Raw genomic sequence first — 25,834 nt, 5'->3', positions numbered from 1 at the left:
TTTACCCTCGTTTTATTCTTCCTCACAATTGACGTTTTACATTTTTATGTGATCACTTCAGTCAATCTTTTCCTTTGTGATACCTGAGTTTTGTGTCAGCTCCCCACTTGGAGATTATAAAAATAGTCTTCTCTACTTCTTCTAGAACTCTCTGAGTTTTATATTTTATAGTTAGCTCTTTAATCTATCTGAATTATATTTTTGTGCCAGGTGTGAGACGTAGATCAAACTTTTAGTTCCAAATGAATAATGAATTATCCCCAAACCTGTCCTTTCTGATTTGAAATGGCCCTTTTATCATAAACCCAGTTCACGTCTATTCGCAGTTCTACCTCTGGACTTTTTTTTCTTCTATTTTGTTTACCTATTATTCTGTTTTTGTGCCTGAATCACATTATTTTCAATTACTGTAGATTTATGGTCATTTTTGCTTTCTAATACAAACAGTCCTCCCTCGTTCATTTTTTAGAAACATCTTATTTCCAATTCTTGAACATTTACTTTTCCAGCTAAATTTTAGAATAAAGTTTTCATATTTCCCCCCAGAAATCCCCTTGTGATTTTGGTTAGAATTTCACTGAGTTTGTAGGTTAATTTGGGGACAACTGACAATCAGGAATTGGCTTTTCCAGGACCAAGGCTTGCCTCTCAGTTTTCAGCTCTTTGCTTATGTTCTTTAATAAAATTTTATAGTTTTCATCATTTAGGCCCAGTAAATCTCTTGTTACGTTTATTTCTAGGTAGTTTTATCGTTTTTTATTGTTATTGTGAGTAGTATCATTTTGCCATTGCATTTTCTAATTGCTTGTTGCCAGTAAATAAGAAAGTTATTGATTTTTGTGTATTTCTGTTGCAACCAACCATCTTATTGAACTCTCTCATTACCTCTAATAGTTTTAAAGTTGATTATTTTAGATTTCCTAGGTTAGACAATCTTATTAGCTGCAAGTAATGTAATTTTGTTTCTTCATTTTCAATATGTATCTTTTTTTTTTTTTTTTTTTTTTTGGCTTCTCCCATAACTAGTGCCTCCAGCACTGCATTAAAGAGAAATGATAGGTTTGGCAGTCCCATGACTCCTGCCTGGGAGAGGCTTAAAGGCAAGCACCATGTTCACTCAATTCTGTATTACAGATCAATAAAAATGACAAAATTGCTAACGATGTTTTCTTCCCCTTTTGTATAAGACTGAGAAATCACACGTTGTCCATATTCAGTAATGTTGTAATTTTTTTAAAACCTGGAGTCATTTAGCAGGGGCTGATGGCAACCGGAGGAGGAAGTGCCCCCAAAATCGAACCCTCAGTGGCCATGTGGCACCGTCATCAGATGATGTTATGTATAATTTTGTATCCTGATTATCTTGCATGCACATCATTGGCATTTTCCCTGTTAGGAGAAATCTTGGCCCCCAAATATTCCATTAAGTGAATATAGCACAACTTATTTAACCATTCCTCTTTGTGTTGACATTCAGATCAACTTCAGTTGTTCACAGTATAAATACTGCTGTGAAGAACATTGTTGTGTATAAAGTCTTTTTTTTTTTCCTTTTCTGAATTTATGATTATTTCTTTAGGAGCGATTCCCAGAATGAATATTTTTTAAGACTCTTGATTCTCATTGCCAAATTGCTTTCCGAAAGCATTCAATCATTTTACGCTGCCACCAGCAGTATGTGAATGTCTAAAGAAATGGGACTTTGAAAATTAAAGATTATGAAATATGTTGTAAAGGAAAAGAGAATGGGCTTTGGAGTCAGTGGGATTTGTATCCTGGTTCCTCTACTGACAGACAGGGTCAGATTAGAAAAATAATAATAAATTAAAAAAAAAAATCTCTCTGTGCCTCAGTTTCTCTGTCTGTAAAATTAGTGGCTATTTCTCTCTGCAGCCACGAAGGCTGAGCAGAAACAAATAGGTTCTGGCACTCGGCACAAAGTCACTATAAACAGATGAGTCACCTTCCTTTTCGTTGGACTGTTTGCGGAGGTTTTTAAAAACATGTTGTAAAGTTAGGAGAGCGACTTGTGTCCCTTAGCCAAGGCCTGTCTGCTGAAGAGGACTCCTCCCCATGGCTGGCTACTGGCTCCCCGCTGTGAGCTCCATGCCTGTTATGCAGAAGAACTTGCTGCATACAGGATTCCTGCTGGGTCCAGCTCTGTGGGTGGGCCACTCACAAGCCTCCTGAGCCCACAGACAAGAAGAGCAGCATGGCCAGCACTCCCAGGAACAACCATGGCCAGGGCTGCTGGGGAAGCCACAGCTTCTCCCCCAACTCCCCGAGTGGACTGTCTCTCTCATGGTGCTTTGCACAGAGCAGGGCAGTTGTCACTGGCTTACATATCTCAGTGGCCAAGCTCTGTTAGTTCTACCTCCTAAATATCTTTCCAATTCATCCCTTTCTCTGCAGTGCCAGTTCCCCAGCCTCATTCAGGTGTTCTTGCGCCCATACGCTGAAGCCGTCTCCTACCTATCTCCACAATGGCTCCTTCCCGTTGGTCCCATATTCTGGTCCAGTGGGATCCTTCCAAAAGCCCACGTCTGGCTTTGCCACTTCCCTGCTGAAACCCCTTCAGTGGCTGTTGTCAGCCATGGGGTTTATAGTTAAAGCCCTTCCCTTAGCACCCAGGGCACCCTCCAGCTGGCTGTCACTCCTTAGTTGTGCATTCTACTCATGCATTTTTTTATTTAAGAAATTTTCTAAGGACCAGGGACCCGGCGAGGCATTGGAGCTGTACCATCATATGCACCGCATAAGGACATTCAGTCAACAAAGGACCGTGTATGCAATGGTGGCCCCATCAGATAATAATGGAGCTGGAAAATTCCTAGAGTGACGTTGGAGCCATCATAATGTCATAGTGCAAGTCATTACTTATGGTGTAAGTGTCTGTGGCAATGCTGGTGTAATCAAACCGACTGCACAGCCAGTCGTATAAAAGTAAAGCACATACAATTATGTACACCATATAATGCTTGATGAGGATGATGATTATAAACGGCTATGGTACTGCTTTATGTACGTACTATCCTTTACTTTTTATTTTTAAAGTGTACTCTTTCTAGTTATAAAAAAAAAGTTTTCTGTCAGACAGGAACTGTGTTAGGCCAGCAGCAGCCTCGTTCATCTCGTGCTTACTGCGTCTCTTGATTGCACCATTTTCTCTTGTACTTGATTTAGTCTCATGCTGTTTTGTCCGGCAACATGCCGTCCAGGTTTGTAGCCTGTGAGCGCTAGGCTCTCCTATCCAGCCTAGGTGTGCAGTAGGCTAGAAGACCGTCTAGGTCTGTGCAAGCACTTCGTGATGCTCCCGCACTGATGAAATTGCCTTAACAACATATTCTCAGAACACAGCCCCGTCATTTAGCAGCATGTGCCTTTAATCATAGTTGGTTTCAAGCTAGCCAGCCCAAAATACACTTTGTATACTCTTTCTAGGTACTTGGTGCTGTGCCAAGCCCTTTATATACATAATCTCTCTTAATCCTTTCAATAAGCCTATGAGGTAGGTATTATTTTAATTTTCTTCTTTATAGATAAGGAAACTGAGGCTCAGAAAGTTAATGCAAGAGTGCTCAAGATGGCTGTGCCGGAAAGTAGTTGAAGCAAGTTCTCTGTCGCCAGACCCCATGCCCTCCACCACTCAGCAGTCCCAATTCTTTCCGTGTGTCTTATGCCTGAGAATCCCATTAGGCTAAGCTGATGGTCTTCTCTGTACACTTACTTTGTAGGAAATATGGGCACAGAATGTACAATTTCTAATTAGCAAAATTACAAAACTCACCACTGACCAGACCAGCACAACTGGGGAAATTCTCTACCTCCTAAGTGCTCCGGGGCTGACCACGAGATTCCTGCCTTGAACCCCAGTTCCCAGCCCCCCGATTCCTTCCACCTCAGGTGGCGCGCCATGCCTGCACTGGTCATGATTTCCCAGGAGGGGCCTCTGCCTTTCTTTCTGGACCTTCCACAGCCAGGCCTTGCAGGGTGCAGAGCGGGCCCTCCATATAACTGCGTTGAATGAAATCGGGTTGGAGTGAACCAGATTGAATTCAGAAGCAGCTATTCCCCAGCAGTGGCTGGGATTGAGGATAGTACATCTTAAGGGCTTTCTGTTCAAACCGGTCACTTTGTTTTTGCGTAGAGCATGAGACATAGATCTGAATGCTATGTGTTATTTGAGGTCATTTTCTGATATGTCTCAGAATTCAGACAATGTGGGCTTAAGAGGCTCCTATACCACTTGTCTGCTGCGTGATATTGGGCAAGTTAATTAACCTCTCTGAACTTCTGCTTCCTCCTCTGTCTCTGTCCCATGAGGAGGATATTGAGGGGATTAGAACGACAAATTAGATGTGAAGCTCTTACCATGCATTGTGCATAAGAGCTCACAGGTTCTGACAATAATTATAAGTGTTCTCTCCCTGTCTCCCCTGCGCGTGCTGAGTTGGGCTGCGGGCCACAGCAGTAAGAAAAGGACTGCAGCAGGAAATCCGAAGTATGCTCTTCAGGGAGACTAGTCAAACCGGGGCCCTGGAAGGAGGGGCGGCTCCCAGGGCTTGCTAGGGGCCCCAGCTCCATCCGAGGGTGGGTCTCGGTTGGTTACATTGCTTTTCATTGGGTCAGGGAGAGGCCTGGCCATTCTGTTGTCCACTGTGTGACCCTGCAAGGAGCTAACGTGTGCCCTGAATATGAATGTGTTGAGCCGGTCCGTGAGCCCCTGCTCTGCCCTGCCTCTGCCTTTCCAAGGGCCGACCCTCTCTTTCCAGCAAGATGAGGCTATAGAAATAGTTTAATGTCTGATCTACATGGTAGCACCTTCCCCAATACCCTTCCACTTCCACATTCCAAATCCCATCATACAGACGAAAGGCCTATATCCGAGAGTGAGCAAAAGAGTGAGACATGCTGAAAATGGGGGTGTTTCCAGTTCAGGGGCACATGCCCTCTCTGGGGCATCTCACCCAGGATTACACGGACCCTTGACTGTGGACCCCCAAGAAGCTTTGGAGAATTCCCATATGTGTTAAGACCTTCCAATTTCTTGGCACATGGATACAACTAAACAAATAGAAGTTTCTAGATGTCACTCTCACAGAATGTGGCTTAGTAAATTAGGGCAATGACCCAGAAATCTACAATTTACCCACCCCAGGCCATCTTGATGCAACAGATCAGAGAGGACCTTTGAAAAACACAGACTTAGAAAAAGACAACTGTGAGGGGTCTCAACACGTAATAACCACCCACTATTTACCATACTGTTGACACTTCATTTATTCCTCGCTACTCTTCAGTCAGGCAAATGCATCATCATTTATGGTCCAGGAGATAGCTTGAGACTCAGAGATGTTTAGCAACTTTCCCAAAGATATACAGCTGCTTACTGGCAGAGTCAGAAGTGGAACTCCAGGTCTGTCTGACTCCAAAGCCTTAGACCTTTATTCTCCAACACATCCCCTCCTACGAGGAAGATGGCGTCTACTTTCGGGTACTGAAATGTCCATCCGTCATATGGAGGAAAGTTGAGCTAACTGGCAGAAACTGAAACAATGGGCAGTTGCAAGAGTCAGACCTTGACTCAGTGCAAAGTCTAATGGAATAGAATGGCTTTCTGCAGGAGACCACTGGAGTGAAGTGGGTGTGGACACACACCAGAGGCTTTGTAGAGGGGATTTATGGAGAGACTGGAGTGTGACTTTGAAGCCCTTTCCTGCCTGTAATGTAAAAATACAGTGTTTTGATGAGATAACTCCCTGAACTTGGTCCTCATGTTTGCCCTAGACTTATGTTATTGTATGTGTGGCCATGAAGGGAGGGAAGAGAGGGAAGGAGAAAGAGAGGAAAGAAGTAAGCTAGTAGTTCAACATATAAGGACTAAGAGAGCTTAAAAGGTGAGGAATCTTTTATTCCTCATTGAGTCATTTAAGAGTGAGACAACTGAGACAACACGCTGTGGCCCCAGAGGGATGAGAACCTATGATTTCCTAATGGCTGATTGAAGGGCGTGCCCAGCGCTATCTTGTTTAGTACCCGGGGCTCGAATAGGCCTTCAGACGACCAGGCAAGTTTTCCCGCGTGCCATTCTCCTTATACCAGCACAAGGCCTAGGTCTGCAAAGGAATAACAGTGAATAGAAAGGTGGGAATATTTTCTTTCTCTTTGGTATGAACCCCTCAAATGAGAAGAGCCATGACATAGCTTTGCAGAGAGTGTGAAATGACAAGTGATGTCCACTGAACAGCTCGTCGTTTGAAACATCTCATTAGACCATCTCCACCTGAGTCCGTTTCAGTCCTCCAGACTCAGTTACCTCTGGCCACCATTCCCCATCTCCCCAGCAGAGTTTTGCCATAGCCCTGTGGATACCAGTGCCCACATTTGACCCCCAGCCCTTCACTCACAGTCTGTTTAATCTCAGGCAAGTCATTTCATCTCTTTGAGCCTCATTCCCTGTAGGCAGGATGATAAATTGGCACCACCTTTTTGGAAGGCAGTTGGACAGTAGTGATTAATGTAAAAGGTATGTACCTCTTTTAGGAATTGATCCTGAGGAAATAGTGAAATGTTAGTGTAAAATTATATAGACAAGGATGTTCATTGCAGTGTTATTTATTATAGTGGGGTAAAGGAAACAACATATGTTCAACATACTTGGTTCAACCAACTGTGGTACATATACATGGCTGCCAAAACATGTAGCAATTCATTTCAAAGAATGGTCAAAGAAGTTAGAAAATGCTTAATATGATATTAAGTGACAAAAAAACATACAAAATGAATATATAGTATGAACTAGAATTTTTACACATGTATATATATATATATAATAGTCATTAAAAAAAAGAAATAAAATGTTAATATCATGAGCTTCAAATGGAGTGTTAAATGTATTTTTTGGATGGGTTTTCTTTTCCCTCTAAACATTCTACAACAATCATATCTGACTTTCTGGGTACAGAAAAATTGGTAAAAGTTAAAAGACATGTTAATCGCTCCCACAACATACAGGACGAAGAACAAACGTTGTAACAGAGGGTTTTTACAATCTGCCCCATCCTGCCACAGCAGCCTCACCTTCCTCCACTCGTCCCCACCATCGTCGTCGGCTCCCCACGCCATCCCCACGTGCCTGGCCGCAGCCGCTCAGAGCTCCTTGCCGTTCTGTAAATACATCATAACTATTCATCCCGCCACACCTTTATGCTGCCTATGTTCTCCATCTGGAATGACCTTCTTCACATTTCTCAAGAACCAATTCAAGTATCTTTACCCCTTCCTTGACAGTTAATTATTTCCTGCTCCTTGGCCCTGCAGAATTCTTACCCATACTTCAGAGTTACTATTTAGTGTCTGTCATCTCCACTTTCCCTTTCTTTAAAATTTTGTGGAAACCCAAATCCTAAGAAGGGAAGGCCAGCTCTGTCTTGGAGAGTCAGGAAAGGCTTCACGGAGGAAAGGACATTCAATTGGGTTCTTTGAAGACTGAATAGGAGTTTGTTGGTTAGACAAAGGACAGTAGGCACCCCACACAATTCTGGAACGAGCTCCCATCTGGCAATTCTTGTTCCTATTTCTATCATAACCCTTATCTCACTGCCTAGTGTGCTGCATGGGGGCATGTATCTCTCCCCCACCAAACAGGAGGTCCCTGAGGGCACAAAATATGTGTCTTGTTTTCCTTGCAGTGTTCAGCACAGTGCCTGACACATTCTGGCACCTTAAATGCATTTTTGTCCCAAAGTATGAAGGTCTGAAATTACCAATCCAGTAATTACCTTTCTCCTTGTCTTAATGCAAACTGGGAAAAGCATTCTTGTCTCCTGTCACCAGTTCCAAGCACAGGCTCAGAGACAACTGAAAATACACTGTAAACTGTCTGCTGATTTGAACCAAATTGAAGAAGTTGCTCACCTGATAAGCATTAAGAGGATCTCCTGCAACATTTGGACTGCCTATGAGCATAAAAATTCCACCAGTGTGAGCTTCATTTCTCTTTTAAAAAACATGCCACCGTTTCAGAATGATGCCTTTAAAATAAATCCTGTTTGAGTAAGGTTTCTCTTGAACTCATGAAATCTTTATGACAATCTTTTCTCATCTCACAGACTCTAAGAAGAAAGCAGAAGCCAAAACCACTGAGCTAGAAGTGGGGAATGCAGTATTTTCTCTCCATATGTGGGTCACACATCGATGTAAACCGTTTTTAAATGCAAATCCAATACTGACGAGACCTTAGCTGAAAAATCCTAGCTCTGTCCAAAGTGCTGAATCTGTGAGTACTCTCTGATTAAAGAGTAAATGGTTTGGAAATTATGTATCCATTCTGGTAGAAGGCTTGAATGTCTTAGTACATCCAGTAATAGCCATACTGGGGATAAGCACACAAATACTGAAAGGAATAAACACAGGTGAACAGCTTAGTGCCTCCCCTCCCCCACCTGCCCTGCAAAAAGAGAGAGAGAATGAGAATAAGTTGATAGAACTGAGTCCTCAACCCAGGTTTGCAAAGGAGCACTGACTTGGGAGCCATGCCTTCATCTGAAACACAGTTTTTGAGTACCTACTATATACAGGGGTCCTTGAGTTATGACAGTCTTGACATGTCACCTTTTGAGTTTACAGTGCTCATTCCCATAAAAACTTTTAGAAATTGAGATGTGAGTGTTTTGGTTTATGCCATTAGCATCATACTTACGGACTACATGGGCGAACTAGTTTGGTTGCGTGTGGCAGAAGAATACACAGTATTTTCTGTGGCTTAGTTGTGTTTTTATGTTCTAGATTATGATTTTAAAACTGTGTTAGGATAGGTAAGTGACTTAGGCTAGGGTGTGTTTCAACTTACATCAAAATTCAGGTTACATCGGTCGTAGGAACAGAACTGTGTCATAACCCGAGGACCCCCTGTACTAGGCATTGTAGTAAGACATTTAATATAAATCATAATTTTTGGCCTTCACTAGATCACAATCAGTGCTTGCTCAACCACTGACCAGCTGTTGACCTTGGGCAATTCCATTAGCCTCTCAGGCCTCAGATTTCTCATTTAAAAATTTGGGATGATAGGATCTTACAATGCCCTGGCCAGATAACTCAGTTGGTTAGAGCATCGTCCTGAAGCCCAGAGGTTGCCAGTTCGATCCCCAGTTAGGACCATATATAGGAGCAGATTGATGTTCCTATATTTCTCTCTCTCTCTCTCCCTCCCATCCTCTCTCTCTGAAATCAATAAAATAAAAAAATTTAAAAGAAAAGGATCTCACAAGATGACTGTGTAAATTAGGGTAATGCTTACAAAGCACTTTGCTCAGAATTAAACATAAGCTTTCAAGAAATGTTATAGATTAGTGTTTTGTACATTATGCTAAGTTCTCTATCGCCATCATTTCACTTATGCTTTCATTTATTATGCACCAGTCGTGTAGGATACATAGGTGAGGAAAAGAGGCTCGAAAGAATGGAGTTAGTTAACTTGCCCGAGTTCATTCAGTTGCTCGGCAGCATGGACAGAATCCAGGACCAGCTCTTTTTACCCTCCAACCCAATGCCCAGAGTTATGGTTATGCTGGTTAAAGCTGGTTTTGAAAACAGACTACCTGTCCAGATCACCAACCAAGGAAAGAAGGCAAATTCTACTCCCATCTGGGCTGGTACTTTTGAAAAGGAAGCATCTAAGGTAACAATGGGCATGTGGCCCAAGTGCTTGTATGAGTTTTAGGTCAGAGACACAGGTGAGTTGATTAAGGTGGGGAGGGTAAATCCCAGCCCTCAGGAGAATGGGGCCAAACCCTAGCCATCCAGAGATTCACCAGGCTCCCAGCCTATGAGGGATCCAGAGGGCGGACCAGAGACTGAGCAGACCAGCCAGGAAGATGGGCCACACGTAGGATGGTTAACTACAAAGGCTAGAGGGGCTTCGCTGGCTAAGTCTCAGAGGACACATGGCACCCTGGATGGGGCAGAGGAAAAGCAATGGACTATTTCCAGACTTCACTATGCAAAAGGGCGAGGGGCCCTGATGGATCAGGGCCTCACTGAGGGGACAGGGCAGCTTGAACCTGAGTACGGGGCTGGGGGAAAAGCTGGACTCACAGAAGCCACTGTCTGACGTGCTCCACTTGGAACCTCCAGCCCAGAAGAACCTGACTGTGCTGGTCTGTGTTCCATGGAGCGGGGCTGATGGGTGCTTCTGAATTAGTGACGACACATTGCTTGGTGGTAAGAAGGCACTTTTTCTTTTAGTCCGAGAGTTTATGATTCAGTCCCACGGACTCCACATAAATATCTATTCTTTCTGCTTTCCTCCCTATAGGAAATATAGGGCTACAAAACACAATACCCACCCCCCTGAAAACCATTCAATACACAATGGCAACTATTTGGATTCCCGTGATTGAAATCAGAAAGGTCACATCTCAGTAGTGTCCTTGAGGCTGGCTTTTCCCATTTGTGACAATCCCAGCCTGTCCTGGGCCTCCCTCTTCCAGCTCTGACCTTCCATGGGTATCTTTTAAATGTGGAGTCTGGCCAGCCATCAGGCAGGTGAGCAGATCAATAAGGACTGTTCACGGAACTGTGCTCCCATGGCTCCTGTGTCTGCTGCCACTGTCAGATTAATGGGGGGACCAGGTGGCTGTGTCGTGTGTCAGAACAATGGCCCCTTTGCAGAGACTTTCTCAGTCCTTCTTGAATTCAGCTGGAGAGGTCAGAAGCACCTGGGCCCCACATCCCAGAAGCTCTAGGGAGGCCTGTATTGGCTTCTGATAAAAGTCAGCACGGGTGTTCAGTACAGACTACATGCCAGCATCCCACTCAACTGTGTGCGTCTGGTCTGTCCCTATTAGAGGGAAAGTGGTTGCCCTTGTCTCACGTACATGGAGCCCATGGGGCCTGGCCTCATCGTCCGCTAAAGCTGAAGGGAAGGCATGCTGTGTTGGAGAAAACCAAGCAAGAGTGTCAGGTCATTTCCAGGGCCTGACCTTCATGCCAGAATGGCCTCGTGGGATGGCTCCTGGCCTAGGAATCCAAAGGGTTATTGAACAAATACGTAAAGGGCTGGAGTGCCACTTTCTCAGGGGCTACAAAGTTTATTCTCCTCTCTGCTTGTTAATCAGACATGTCCCAAATGGTCACACCAGCCCTTGAGTCTGCCTGGCCCTCTAGCTCTAGGGACCCAACGACCTCCCAGTTTCTACATCTTTTGGTTCAAATTATCAGGAGAAAGAATCTGATTGGCTCATCTCATTAGTCAAGCGTCAGCCCTTTGTCCAATCAGCTGATACTAAGGAAGGGCACACCCAGCTGGTACAAGCCTGGCTGCAAGGGCCCATCCCTTCAGCGGTTGCGGGAGTTGGGGGAGCAAGGGTATTCTGAGAAGAGGGTGCGGGCTGGACAAGCAACCCCAGGCGTATCTTCTACAGTGGATTAACCTTCTTCTCTTTGCTCTCGCTAAGGAGGTAATGGAGAAAACTACTCTTTATCTACCTCCTTGAGCTAAACAAAATAAGATGGGCTAAGAGCCTGGCACTCTGTGAAGAGAACTTGAGAGCAATTTCAGGGTGTCCTCACCACTACAATAGTGTCTTCTCTGGATTTTAGTTGCAAAAGGAAGCTCTGTAAATACTAGGGATTACTGTGATGCTTACAAATCCTCTGAGCAGCTAAATTTCCCAAATTCTCAGAGTTGTAATTCCTTGGGATTTAGAGATATAATGAAGAACAGATGCGCCCCAGAGAGGTTGGTGATGATGATCTGGGGTTGTATCAAACTGCACAGAGATGCTGATGTGAGACCTGGCTCTTCATGTTTCCCATGACCTTGGTAGGGTGGGGGTGTCAGTGCTGAAGGACCTTCGTTACTGGAGTCACTGGGCCTAGAAGTCCTTGCCTCCCAGCCTCCCAGAATTGGTGACACAAGCTACAAACCCACTCATCAGATTAGGACTAGGCAACACTGAGGCAGCTTGGCCATGGCACTGTGGCCAACTTGAACAGCCTTCTGCTGTTACAGGATGAAGGAGACTGGTCACATCTGGTCCCTTTCCTCGGGGGCACCCACAGGCCTCCTGCCCATGTATCGATCTTGCTACAAGAGGGCTTCTGCCACAGCACTGGGTCATTCCCCCAATCCCTTTAGTTTTCACTCATTCACCAGTGTTTTTCTCAGACTTCGGTGCTTACTAAAAAGCACGGAAATACCAACAAGGCAATACTATGTTTTATTTGCTCTATCAACCACAGTGACCTGAGTCTATATTATGTCATGCCAGGAGTGTTTTGACCTTCTAAAAGGAAATAAGTACTTTCCAAGCCAGAGCCAAGCAAGCTGCTTAAACCCTTTCACAAGCACAGGTCTGGGATCAGGGAATCTCACAGCATTAAATCATCATCAAAATGTGACTACTCTTGAAGCCTTGGCAGCAATGGAAGGGAAGGAGCAGTGACCCAACAGCTTACCTTGAGAGGCGGTAGAGTGAGTGAGGGTGCTGGAGCCCAAATACCTGAGTTCTGCTGCTTCATAGCTGTGTGACCCTAGATAAGTTGCTTAACCTCTCTGTGCCTCTGTCTTCTCACCTGTTAATCAGAGGTTGTAATAGAATCTGCCTCATAGGTTGCTGGATTAGATGAGTCAGTACACATGAGATACTCAGACCAGTGGCTGGCATACAGTAAGCGCTCAGTGTGCCATCTGTTGTTCCCAGGTGTTTTATACTGTGTCTTTTAATTTTATCCTCACAGTAACTCCAGGAAACAGATTTTTATATTCCCATTACACGGAAGAAATTGAATCTCTGATATTCAATAAATTGTCCAGGACTGTGTAGCTAGTCAGTGGCAGGGACAGATTTCTAAAGTGGTGATCTCTGGCTCCAAATCCCATGTTGTTTCTACTTGACTTTGGTGGCCAGTCCCCCCTCATGGTCAGCCTGGTTCCCTGTCACCACACCCTGCCCCTACTCCTCTCTGCCGGGTCCCTCAGCTCTCGCCTGAGTTCCAGTTACCCTGGAATCACAATACCACTTCCCAACTATGATAACTCATCTAACCCTCCATTTCATTACTTCTGTCAACTGTCACAATAATGAGACCTGCTGAGAAAGGGAACAGTGGCACCTGAGGGCAGAGAGCTGGCCTAGCACTACCAGGTAAGGGCAGAGGGGCTGGGGGCTAGACCTCAGTGCCCTCCTGTTGAGCAGAAACACCCACACCAGGCGAAGCCATGCTATGACCGTGCTGCATTAAGTGAAAAACAAGACCACTTCACAATCGTGTCTGAACTCACACAAGAACTAGAACATTACCAAAATACAAAAGGTGACTGAACATTCCTCCCTCTGCATCTTGGCATCTTGGCTAATATGAGTGACACCTGCTCTTTATGAATGACAACTTGAGTCTTGCTTTATTCCTCCCACCTTCTGGATAAAATTTATTAAAGGCCCAATCATGGAATTACACCTGCTTCCAGACAGCATCCAATCGAGAGCAAAGCTGCTCTCCCTTGAATCCTTCTCCAGATCACCCAACACAAGCCCAGACCCTGCAGGAAGTTCTTCCCACCTGACTCTGAGCCACCTGCAGTTCCCTGTCCTGTGCCTTTGCCCTTGTTGCCACAGCCAATAATCCCAACTTTGTTCCACTGTGGCTGGGTTCCTGGTGGCCTTGGGCTGTGTGTGTGTGTGGGGGGGGGGGCAGGGTGGATATTGACACTGCCTTCTAGAATTCAATATGAAGATGCCTGGAGAGCACTTACAAATAGGGCCTGTTACATCCTAAGTACCCAATACATGATAGGTATTAGCATTACATTGGTTGCAGAACATGCCTTTCTCCTTTGGCCCGAGCTGGTACGCACCCATTAACTCTCACTGACCAGCCCCTTTCCTTTCTCAAGTCCATGCAGACACTTCTGAGGTTCACCCGGGCACCGACAGCCTGCCCCTTCTGCATTTTACAGGCCTTTACCCCATGCCTATGAAGAGATTTATCACCCGTCACTTCCGGGACTGAGGCGTGCCCTTTGGAGTCCCCCTTAGAGCACGCCCGCTCAGGGTGTGTAGGTAGCAGAGCAGGATGGAAGGGAGGCCAGGTCAGCAGAGGAGTGACAATCGGGCATCAGCACCCCTTTCCGCTTCCTGGCAGGGCAGACACCCTGCAAATAGAAGTTTTCTCACCCACTTGCTGGAGCTGCGGGCGGGGCGGGGGAGACTGGCCAGGTTCTTCTGCACAAAGAGTCTCAGCAGCATCCACGAGGGGCAACCCCAGGGACCGCCGCAGGGCTCTCCCATGCCCACTGCTGCTAATTGCAGACAATGCATTAAAAATACAGAGCCGCAACATGAGAATCGAGGAATTTACACGGCTTTATGACAGGGTGTGAAGGGATGAGAGCGCTTGCTCTGTCGGTGGGCCAGAGGCACAGCTGTGAGCAGAGAGCTGGAGGCGTGGTTTCTGGTGCCTAATAAATTCTCTGGGTGCTGCCAAGCCCTTCCTGGGAAGCGCCAAGAGATAGATCCAAGGAGTTTTCTGAAAACACCAAATGACAAGCGGTCAAGCAGAGAGTGTGTGTCTAGGGCCCAGGAGTCCTTCTGGCCCAACTCTGTACAGAGTTCCTGAGACTGACCACTGCCAGGAGCTGGACAGGAAGGGCAGACTGCCTCTCCTTTCCTAGTGAGCATGCGCCGAGCACCTAGCACCTAGCCTAGAATCCCAGTAGTCCCTGCTCTGTAAAACAGGGGTGTTCAAAGTTCATGCCTCATTAGACTTTTTATTATTATTAAATAAGATAGTTACATACAAATCACCTCGCACCATACCAGGCAAAGCATAGGCATTCACTAAAGGTTTGCTACAGCAGCCCCCTTTTATGCACAATGTTGCTTTCTGTGGTTTCAGCTACCCACGGTCCACCATGGTCCAAAAATATTAAACGGAAAATTCCAGAAATAAACAATTCATAAGTTTTAAACCACACATTGTTCTGAGTAGCAGGGTGAAATCTCACTCTGTCTCGCTCCATCGCACCTGGGATGTGAATCATCTCTTGGTTCAGCGTGTGCACACTGTGTATGCTTCCTGCCTGAGAGTCACTTAGCATCCTTCTTGGTCATCAGATAGACTGTCGCAGTATCACGGTGCTTGTGTTCAGGTAACCCTTATGGTTTACTAGTGGCCCCAAAGTGCAAGGTAGTTAGGCTGGCAGTTCAGACATGCCAAAGAGAAGCTGTCAAGTGCTTGCTGAATATTGTGAGAAGGTCAGCAGTAGCCTAACACTACATTACAGTGCCCACGTCATTTGCCTCAGTTCATCTCAGTAGCTGGACACTTTATCATCACATATCAACACAAGAAGTGTGAGTTTAGTACAAGATATTTTGAGAGAGAAAGATCATATTCACATAACTTGTACTACAGTACATTGCTATAATTCTATTTTATTATTAGTTATTATTGATAATCTCTCTTTTTTTTTTTTTGTATTTTTCCGAAGTTGGAAACGGGGAGGCAGTCAGACAGACTCTTGCATGCGCCCGACCGGGATCCACCCGGCATGCCCACCAGGGGGCGATGCTCTGCCCATCTGGGGCGTTGCTCTGTTGCAACCAGGGCCATTCTAATGCCTGAGGCAGAGGCCATGGAGCCTTCCTCAGCACCCGGGGCTAACTTGCTCCAATGGAGCCTTGGCTGCGGGAGGGGAAGAGAGAGACAGAGAGGAAGGAGAGGGGGAGGGGTGGAGAAGCAGATGGCACTTCTCCTGTGTGCCCGGGCCAGGAATCAAACCCGGGACTCCTGCTCGCCAGGCCGATGCTCTACCACTGAGCCAACTGGCCAGGGCTATTATGTATAGGGTTCAGTATTATCTGTGGTTTCAGATATTGACTGGGGTTCTTAGAACATATCTCCTGTGGATAATTAAGAGGGGCTACTGTGTTATTATTACGTGTAAAACATTATATTCTATTTTAAGGCTACTGAGATGAATATGTCAAGGTCTCTGACCTCTTCCACAAGTCGGGGTGATAAATGATAGTTAGAATGATATTCAGTAGGCTGGCAATGTCTTATGGGAACACAGAGCAAAGAGGCTGAAAGAGGGCTTCCTGGAGGAAGGGACACCTGACCTGAATCCTGTAAGATAGGTGGAAGTTTACCAAACTTAAAAGGTAGGAAGTTTGATTCCAGCCTGGAGTAGCATATGCAAAGGCCCTGAGGAGAGTGTTAGAATATGGTGCTTCTGGGGAAAATACTGTGTAACAGGACCTTAGCATGGGTGTATTAAGGATCTATCACTATATAATAAATTGCCCAAAAATGAATGGCTTGAAACGTTTCCTATCTTACATTTTCTGTGTGTTCGGAGTCTGGGTGTAGCTTAGCTGGGTTCTCTGGCTCAGGTTTTCTCACAGGCTGCATCATCTCAAAGCTGAAATGGGGGAAAGGACTTGCTCCAAGCTTATTCACTTGGTTGTTTGAAGGATTAAGCTCCTCAGCACTATTGACTAGTTCCTTTCCATAGGGCAGCTTTCAACACGGCTGTTTCCTTCACCAGAGCAAGGCAGAGAGAAACAATAAGACAAGAGTCACAGTCTTGTAAATGTAATCTCAGAGTGACAGCCCATCACTTTGGCTGTATTCTGCTTGTTAGAAGCAAGTCACTAAATCCAGCCCACACAAAAGGGGAAGGGAGGGTGTCTCAGGGCACGAATATCAGGAGACAAAGACCATTTAGTCATTTCTGAAGGTATCCGCCACAGTGTGCCCTCAGGCCCCCAATGATTAATCTCCCTGCAGTATGCAAAATAGTCACCCCTTCCCAAGGTCCCCCCAAATCTCATCCTATGATAGATCAGCTCAAATTCCAAAATTTCATCATCTAAATCAGGGTCAGGTGTGGATGAGGCTCTAGGTCAGTGGTTCTCAAAGTGTGCTCCAGGGCCCACTGGTGCGCCCTATAAGATTTCCAGGTGCGCCCTATGGTATTCCAGAGAAATATGTGCCTGTTGGGGACCAAAACACCAACAGGATTTTTGGAGTTTAGATTTTGGGGGGACAGAGGTGTGGGGAATTGGCTATAAGCTGACAGGCTGCCCAACCCCCCACCCCTGTTGCCTGATTAGGTTACAAAAGGCTGTTAAGCTGTGGTGCTGGATTGTTTACACTACCCCTCATGTTCCCTGGAAAGACTGGAGACAAGTTTCTTCTATCCTTTGTTTGGTGTAAAGTTAAGATGATATGTATGGTGGGGGTTTTCTGCACTCAATACAATTAAGAGTAAAAAGAGAAGATTCTTCAATGTATTGACAAGGAAATGAGAGTTTACCTTTCAAATATATGCCCAAACATTGAAGAAATCGCTAGGACACATCAGGCTCATGTTTCTCATAAACACAAGAATGAAAAAACATATTTGTGCCAGGACTGCCGAATTTACTAAATCTTACTAAGAATGTATCTATATATATAAAAAGATAACTTTTCTGGGTTTTTTTTTATTTTTTAACCCTTCTTTTTTACGAATTCTAAAAAGCATAGCTCAAAAAATGTAACATAAAAATGTTTTTTTAATGTCAGAATCAATTTCATTTTGTCGTATTTATTTCGTTTAATTACCATAAAAGCACCCTTGGACTTTATATATTTTTCTTTAATATTTGATTTAATTATTATAACGTATTTCTCAGAAATTTGTATATAGTGCACCTACAATCATTTGTAGGGTTATAAATGCGCCCGACTTCCGAAAGTTTGAGAACCACTGCACTAGGGTATAGTTCCTTAAGGACAGGTGATAGAATACTGAGCCTCTGAATCTGTAGATCTTTGAAACTGAAGAGGCAAGTTACGTGCCCCCGTGTGCCCAATATATAACGCTGGGACAGGCACAGGCTCACGGCTATCAACATTCCTACTCAGAAAGAGGGCCATGTGAGGCATGAAGGATTCCCTGATCCAGGGGTCCTCAAACTACGGCCCGCGGGCCGCATGCGGCTGCGGCCCCCTGAGGCCATTTATCCGGCCCCCGCTGCACTTCCAGAAGGGGCACCTCTTTCATTGGTGGTCAGTGAGAGGAGCATAGTTCCCATTGAAATACTGGTCAGTTTGTTGATTTAAATTTACTTGTTCTTTATTTTAAATATTGTATTTGTTCCCGTTTTGTTTTTTTACTTTAAAATAAGATATGTGCAGTGTGCATAGGGATTTGTTCAGAGTTTTTTTTATAGTCCGGCCCTCCAACGGTCTGAGGAACAGTGAACTGGCCCCCTGTGTAAAAAGTTTGGGGACCCCTGCCCTGATCCAAAACAATCCTGAAATCCACCCAGGAAGCTATTGGGAGGTTGTTTATTTGTTTCCAAATCTGGAGGTAATTCTCTCTGACCTCAGCTCCACCTTCCGAGCTCTTGGATGCTCCCTGAGCATTCCTCCCTCCTCTTCCTTTTCTCATGAACAGAAACACATGTTTGAAGCTGACTTTTCCTCACTCTGCTTCCTACTGACAATTTTGGGTGTCCATCCAGTGACCTCTTTTTATGTTGTGCTATCTCTGTCCCTTTCAGGCCAAGAAGACAGTGTTTCTTCTGATAAAAAGTTTTCCCAAAAACACTGTAGGTCTTCGAGACCAGTGGTCATCAACCTTTTTACACTTGGGGATCAGTGACCTAGCCGGCCGGAAACAGAAACATGCAACAAATAAAGTTTTATCTTACCACACATAACAGTGCAACATAGTACAAGCTGGTGCTTGATTTCCAAACTCCACATGGACAAAGCATTGAATGCTATACAAGTTTGTCCAAATGCTTTCTGTCTGTTGCACGTGGTTTGTAAATGCTCTGCATGGTGCAAAAGGTTGTTCAGAAGAGCCTACAAGTTCCAAAGATATCTAGACATCTCACTGAGGTTCACTCTTACTACACAAAAGCTACACCCACACATTTCTTTGAACGAAACCCTTGTCCACCTTGGGCTTCTGCTATGTTTATGCTTTCCAGAGGCCCTATTTTTATTTTTTATCTAGAGCAGTGTTCTTCAATTGCCGGTCCATCAGAAATTTTTTGCTGGTCCACAAAAGAGTTAACCACTCTGATAGTATATGAAGATTACAAAGTCTATAATACAACGTCAGGGTGCTTAACTCTTTTGCAGACTGGCAGTTGCAAATCACTGATCTAGAGGATTTGTGAGGCCCACCCCTAATCTCTTTAGGGCCTTTGTGAGACTGGATAATACCGTGACCCCTTGATTTTGATCTTCCTGAGTTCTTTACTGAAGGCTACACAGTCACACCCTCAGCTTTATCCCCAGACTACCTTCTCCTGATATATTGCTCACAAAACATTTTATAGGCCCCAGCCGGGTAGCTCAGTTAGATACATCAGTTACCAGTTTGTTCCCTGGTCAGGGCACATACAAGAGTTAACCAATGGGTGCATGAATAAGTAGAACAACAAATTAATGTTTCCACATCCCCCCTAAAATAAATTTTTTAAAAACCCACTTTTTTATATTTTAGGTGTTTTTTTTTGTTTGTTTGTTTGTTTTGCTGTCTTGGGAGACTGAGGATTTTTTTAAAAACTATCAAGTCCTGGCTCCTTTCTGTTTAACAATCTTATCCTCAATTTCCCTACTTCTCACACAAGCGGCAAGAAGAAAGCCTTCAGCACGGAGCTCGGGTGTCTGCTTAGCTTGATGACGATGTTTACTTGGCACGGGCTCTGCTTTCCACGTAACTGCGGTCACCAGTGTCCCTGGGCTTCCGCTGCCACAGGGCCCGGCCCCTTCCTCCGGCCTCCAGCAGCACACTCGCCTCCTGTGAGCCCCCTGCCCCCGCAGCGTTCTCCGGGCCCAGACTTCTCTAACAAGCTCTCTCCACCACCTTTTTCTAAAGCCATCTCACATTCCTAGATACTTTTCACGACCGACACTGTCTTTCTCTAGGTACCAGAATATCTTCATTATCTATTTTGGTGTGTAACAAATTGCCCCAGACCTGAGTTTGGCATGAAGCAACAGCTCTCTTAGTTTCTGCAGGCCAGAGTCAGGCATGGCTGAGCGGGCCTGTCCGGGGGCTGCGGTGGAAGGTGTCCACTGGAGCTGGGAATGGCCCACGTCCAAGTTCACCCACGGTTGTTGACCAGATTCAGTTCCTTGCAGGCTCCTTGACTGAGGGCCTAAGTTCCTCCATGTTGGTGGGCAGAGGCCACCCTCAGTGCCTTGCCACACGGGCCGTTCCGTAGGGTAGCTTTCAATATGTCAGATTGCTTAGAGTGAGCGAGTGAGAGAGAGAGAGAGAGAGAGAGAGAGAGTCTTTCATAACCTAGTCACTTCTGAAAAAGAAACATTCTATCACTTTTGCCCTATTCTGTCCATTAAAAGTAAGTCACCAGGTTCAGCCCTCACTCAAATAAATTACACAGGAGTGAGACTACCAGGAACTGGGGATCACTGGGAGCCATTTCAGAAGCTGGGTGTGGGCGACAGTGCAGTGGGCGAGGCAGCCGTGGCCTGATTATGCCATGTCAGACTCCCATAGGTGATGGCAACCATGGAAACATTTCACTATTGAAGGGGAGGAGTCCTGACGCATCACTCAGCCAGCCAGAGGGGAGACAAGAGCGACAGGTAGGGAGAGCTGATGCAAGGAACTTGTCACAAGGGGATGGTCACATGAGAATGCCTGTTTGTGTCACTGCTGACCCAGAGGTCAAGGCCAGCCTGGAGGTTGGCATGGTTCCTCCGGGCCTTTGGCCATGCGCTTTCTCCTGTTTCAACTGCTTTGTGTGTGTTGTTTTCACATTCTTTAAACCATCCTTTAAATGTAGAACCCCTACTCGTGGGCACTTCTTGCACACCAGACCTCATTTCCAGTGATGTCCTAGACATATCTCTTCTTGTCCCTCACACCTGTAGCAGGTATATGACAGGACCAAAGGACACCAGTGCCTTTGTGACTTTACCCTGATGACCTCCTCCTATCCATGGACCTGATCCTCAGCCTTAAAGGTTCAGAAACGGACTTTTTTTGTTTTCAAACAACTGATGCTTTAGTGGAGGCTGAAATCAGCTACACGATTCCATGTTGCTGTGTGGCCCAACACTAACTGATGGTTTGCAACTGGCATCAACTCCTCTGTGGGGATTTGAGGGAATCCCAATAAATAAATGTACTTCTTCCTCTGTCAAGTTCAGAATCAACTAGTCGGTGCAGAAGAAAGACAGATGAGGATCAGTCTGTCACCTTTACTGCCGGTGAGCCCATTGGAGAGCAGACCTGAACACGGCCGCAGCTGAGGGACAGGCGGTCAGTTCCTCCTCCCAAGCTCACCAGGCAGCTAAGTCAGACCTCCTCTCTGGAGTAATGCCCAGGTTGCAAGAGGAGGAGAACTCCCCAGTGACCAGGAGCATTGGGGTCACCTGGGAATGGTTTTTGTTTGTTTGTTTGTTTTTTAATGTTTATTTTATTGATTTTAGAAAGAAAGGGGTAGAGCAGGAGAGAGACAGGAACATCTGCTCCTGTATGTGCCCTGACTGGGGATCGAACACACACCTCTGTGCTTTGGGCCGATGCTCTAACCAACTGAGTTATCCGGCCAAGGCCTACCTGAGAACATTTAGAAATGCAAAGTATAGGTGCCATTTCCAGAAAAATTGAATCAAACTAGGTATAGCACCCAGCAGTCTGTGCTTTACTAAGCTCGGGAATGATTCCAATGCAGGCTTGAAGCTGGGAACCATCAGTCTAGTGGTAGCTGTTCCACATGGAAACACGAGACCTGGAAAGAAATGTCCCCCTGGAATATTCTGCCACCCGTGCCCACCTTCCCCTCCCAATCCTGGGAAAATGAATCACGGGGATAAGTCCCATAGTTCCACATTTGATTGTTAGCTGACAGCTGCTCCAAGGAATACCAGATAGAGTCTCCTCTCCAAAGGGGAAATAAGTCATGGGTTTGGTATTTGGTAGCAACGACTTTCTCTCACAGATCTTGGGGAGACTAGCATCCCCTTATTGGCATTTGATAGTTTCTGAAAACTTGAGAATGACCAATCACTGGAAGTTAAGATGGCAACATATGGCTCTTCATGCTCTGTGGCTCCTCCAGTGCACTTCAATTTCAAAATAAACTTTTTGACAAGCCCCCCCCCCCTCCGCCCCAGCTTCATCTTTCCAGCACACTCACACCTCCAGTCACTCTGGCCTTTCTTCTGTCCCTTCAATATGCCAAGCTTGCTCCTGCCTCAGGACCTTTGCATTTGCTGTTCTCTGCTTGAAGAACTCTATCCTCAGACCCTGACAGGCCTGGCTCTGTCCTGATCTCTAGATCCAAACCTAAATGTCATCTTCAGTGACCATCTATTTAATGTGCCCTGGTTTATTTTCTTCAGAACACTTATCACCATCAAAATATGACCCGGTGTGTTTATTTGTCGACTCATTCATTTGTGTCCCCCTCACTGGAACGTAGGAGATCGGGGACCTTGCTGTATCCATAGCATCCGAACAGTTCCTGGTATATTACAGGCCTAAGAGTTACATAAATATTTGTTGAATAAATGAATAGATGAATAGATGGATGAATTAATGAGCACAGGAAATGGCTGTAGGTGAGAAGGATCAGAGTGGAGTGATTCAATCATCAACAAGAGGGTGGGCCCAGGGACTCTGCCTTCCTCTTCCCAAAGGTCTGGAATGAGCAGGTCTGGAATGATGGCACCACACAACATTTTCTGCCTGGTTTCCCTGTCACCCACTCTCTTAAGCCTAGGCTCCCCCTTCTCCTCCTCTCTCCCTGCCTCCCCCACCACTGTCATTACATTATAGTCATCAGGAGCCAACAGATTCACACCCTACTGTCAGCTTTTTCATAAAGCAATGTTAATGGAGTTATTTTTCAGCAGGGGCGCTGTGAACTGTTGTCAAAACTCTAACTTGGCCACCCACATTCACATAATTAATCACACAGGAATCCAGAAAGGAGCGGCATGAGGGCTGGGGCCCAGCTGTGCGAGGTGGGGGGGACCCGCTCCCCAGAGAGGATTGCACCGTCGTCCTGGCACACGGCGGCTGCCCACCAAGAGCCCATAGGGCAGCTTGGAAACTAACAACCCAGCCAGAATCACTACCAAGTAGTTCAAGTCAGGATCTAATTATCACCTGGATGAGGGGGGAGGTCCTCTAACTTCAGACAATTGGTAACAAAGGAAAGGAAATTACACGAGTAGGGGAGAGGCTGGAGGGAGAAATATGATTAAAGGCAGTCTCTTCTAGAATTGTAAGGAAGCTGGCATTTATTGAGTATTGTATTAGTAATCTATTGCTGGGTAACAAATAACCCCAAACTTACTGGCTTCAGACCACACACATTCATTATCTCATTGTGTATAGAGGGTCATGAATCCAGTAACAGCTTACCTGAGTCCCTTGCTTGAGGTTCTCACAAGACTGAAGTCACAGTGCCAGCATGGCCCAAGTCCTCATATGGAGCTCAGCTGGGGAGGAACCCCCGTCCCCACTCGTGTGGTTGCTGCAGTACTCAATTCCTGTACTTGTAGGACTGAGACCTTCAGGTTTTTTTTGCTGGCTGTTGGTCTGAGCTCCTCAGTTCCTAGAGATTTCCCATAGTCCCTTGCCTGCTTGGCTGCTTATTTTGTCAAGCCAGCAAGGAGATTCTCTCGAGCAAAGCAACCAGCAAGATGAAGTTTTATATACCATCATGTAATCACAGAAGGTTCGTCCCATCATCCTTGCTCCATTGGTTAGAAGCAAGTCACTGATTCTACCTGCCGTGAATGGGAGGGGATCGGACAGTGAGGGACAGGGAAGAGAGAGCCATGGGAAAGCCACCCTAGAGTGTGTCCACCACAATCCCTATTATGTGGTAAGGACTATGGCATGTTATATCATTTAATCACTAAAACAATCTGTAAGGCAGGCACTACCTACACAGTCTTAAAGGCTAAAGGATCAGCATCCTAATAGTGAGGAGCAGGGCCTAAGAGAGGCAGGGGAAGGGGTAGCCACAGGGTTCTAGCTGTCCGTACCAGGAGGAAAGGATATGTGTGTGCGTTACATGTTGAGAAAGAAGAACACTGAGAACGCTTATGTCTGACGATCTCTGTTTTCTCAATGAAGCAGAGCTACGCTGGAACAGCAGCTGTGGGGGATGGGGAATGGGAACCGTGCCAGCATAAAGCTACTTCCTCCAGGAAGACTTCAGTGGTTGCCTTGCTGGGTGGAACCCATCCTTCCTCCAGCATTTTGTGTCATCTTCACTTTCCTCACCCTGCCTTGCAGTGTTGTGGCTTATGCCCATGTCCACCATTCTCATCAGTGTAAAGTTCATGCCAGGCAGGAACCTAACAGTAGTTCGTGTTGGACCTCTTGGTACCCAGTACAGAGTCTGGCCCATGGGAGTCCTGCCTGATTCTAGACCCTGAATTTCTAAATGACTTCACCATATTACTTCTCTTAGAGGCTCACCCAGTTCTAAAAGACTTTTCAAAAATATGTATTTTTACTTTTGAAAGTAAAAAACTCAAACAGTAGTTTAACTCCATCACAGAATAAGGGGTAGAGGTGGAACTAGGGAAGTCTATTGCATATTGATTGTATGTATAACCTGGGGACAAAAAGCAGTTCTGCATTCTGGCCCGTCTGTCTGATGTCAAGAAGTCAAGAGCCATTTCAAAATATTCTCTCTGAATCTATATTGATTAGTATGAAATGTTGCCCACACTGTATTGTTGCCTGAAAAATAGATACAATACAGACAGACACAGGACAATCCTACGGGTATAAAATCACCAGTTTTGACTCATTTTCTTTTTTTTTTTTAGTTCTGACTCATTTTTAAGTGGCAGAATATCTAACTCAAACCATCCTAGATAAAAACTGAAACATGTGGGTCCATCCTCAGTAAAAGTTCAAGAACATGTTCTGATGCCAAAGGGACAAACATTTTGGCCTGAGAAGGAGCCAAATGGCTGTCGTCACCCTCCAGGGCTATATCTTCCCCCTAGGACTTCTTGTACAAGTCCTGAGATCCACTCTGATTGGACTAACTTGGGTCACATGCTCATCACTGAACCAATCACTGAGGCCAGGGGGATTCCGCCCCATCAAACCTTGGTTGGGGTGGAATCAGGGAGCCTTGAGGAAGAGGAAAAGGAATGGATGCCGGGTGGTGATAAAGGCAACAAATCTCTGTTCTCTGTGTGCTCCGCTTATCTCCACAGAAAGATGACTGGGTGGGTGCCCACCAAAATGTCAACAGGGTTTTCTTCAACTTCTAACACTTGGGGCAGAGACAGGCACCTGTCTTTGTCAAATCAGCCCCGAGCTTCATCCTGAACTAAGGACCACCACTGGAGTGTTGTCCTGGCCACGAATGGTATCTAAACCTTATGGCAGGACCAGTCCTGGAAACTAGACAAACTGAGTCTCCTGAGGCCCGCCCGCACTCCAGGATCCTGCCCTCCTGGTGAGGAGGGTGACAGGTCTAGACACCTTGGTCTTCAGTATGGCCGTGACACTGAACAAGGGCCTTCCCACCTGGATAACCACTTGGGAACTGGATGCTCCTACCTTTATGACTCCTAGCTTCTTGCCACCTGGAGACTTGGAGACTCCCACCCACCCAAACCAAGCCCTTTAGGTGCCGGCCACACACATCCCTTTGGACACTGTTCCCACTTCTGTCAAAGCCAGCCCCTCCCCAGAATTAGCTTCCGAACCCCCATCTCATCTCCACCACGCCCCCCACATCCCCAGAGCAGCAACCATGACCACACTAGTGCCGCACACAAGACCAGGGACAAGCAGGACAGCTGA

General features: G+C 45.7%; 1 protein-coding gene across 1 annotated transcript in view; it reads left to right on the top strand.

The window, feature by feature from the left end:
• CSMD2 (CUB and Sushi multiple domains 2) overlaps positions 1-25,834 on the top strand; it is a 597,382-nt gene that overhangs the window by 242,930 nt on the left and 328,618 nt on the right. The window lies entirely within an intron of this gene.

This window comes from Saccopteryx leptura, chromosome 3, assembly GCF_036850995.1.
Source record: "Saccopteryx leptura isolate mSacLep1 chromosome 3, mSacLep1_pri_phased_curated, whole genome shotgun sequence".
Lineage (NCBI taxonomy): Eukaryota > Metazoa > Chordata > Mammalia > Chiroptera > Emballonuridae > Saccopteryx > Saccopteryx leptura.
This window is presented reverse-complemented; position numbering and strand designations above follow the sequence as displayed.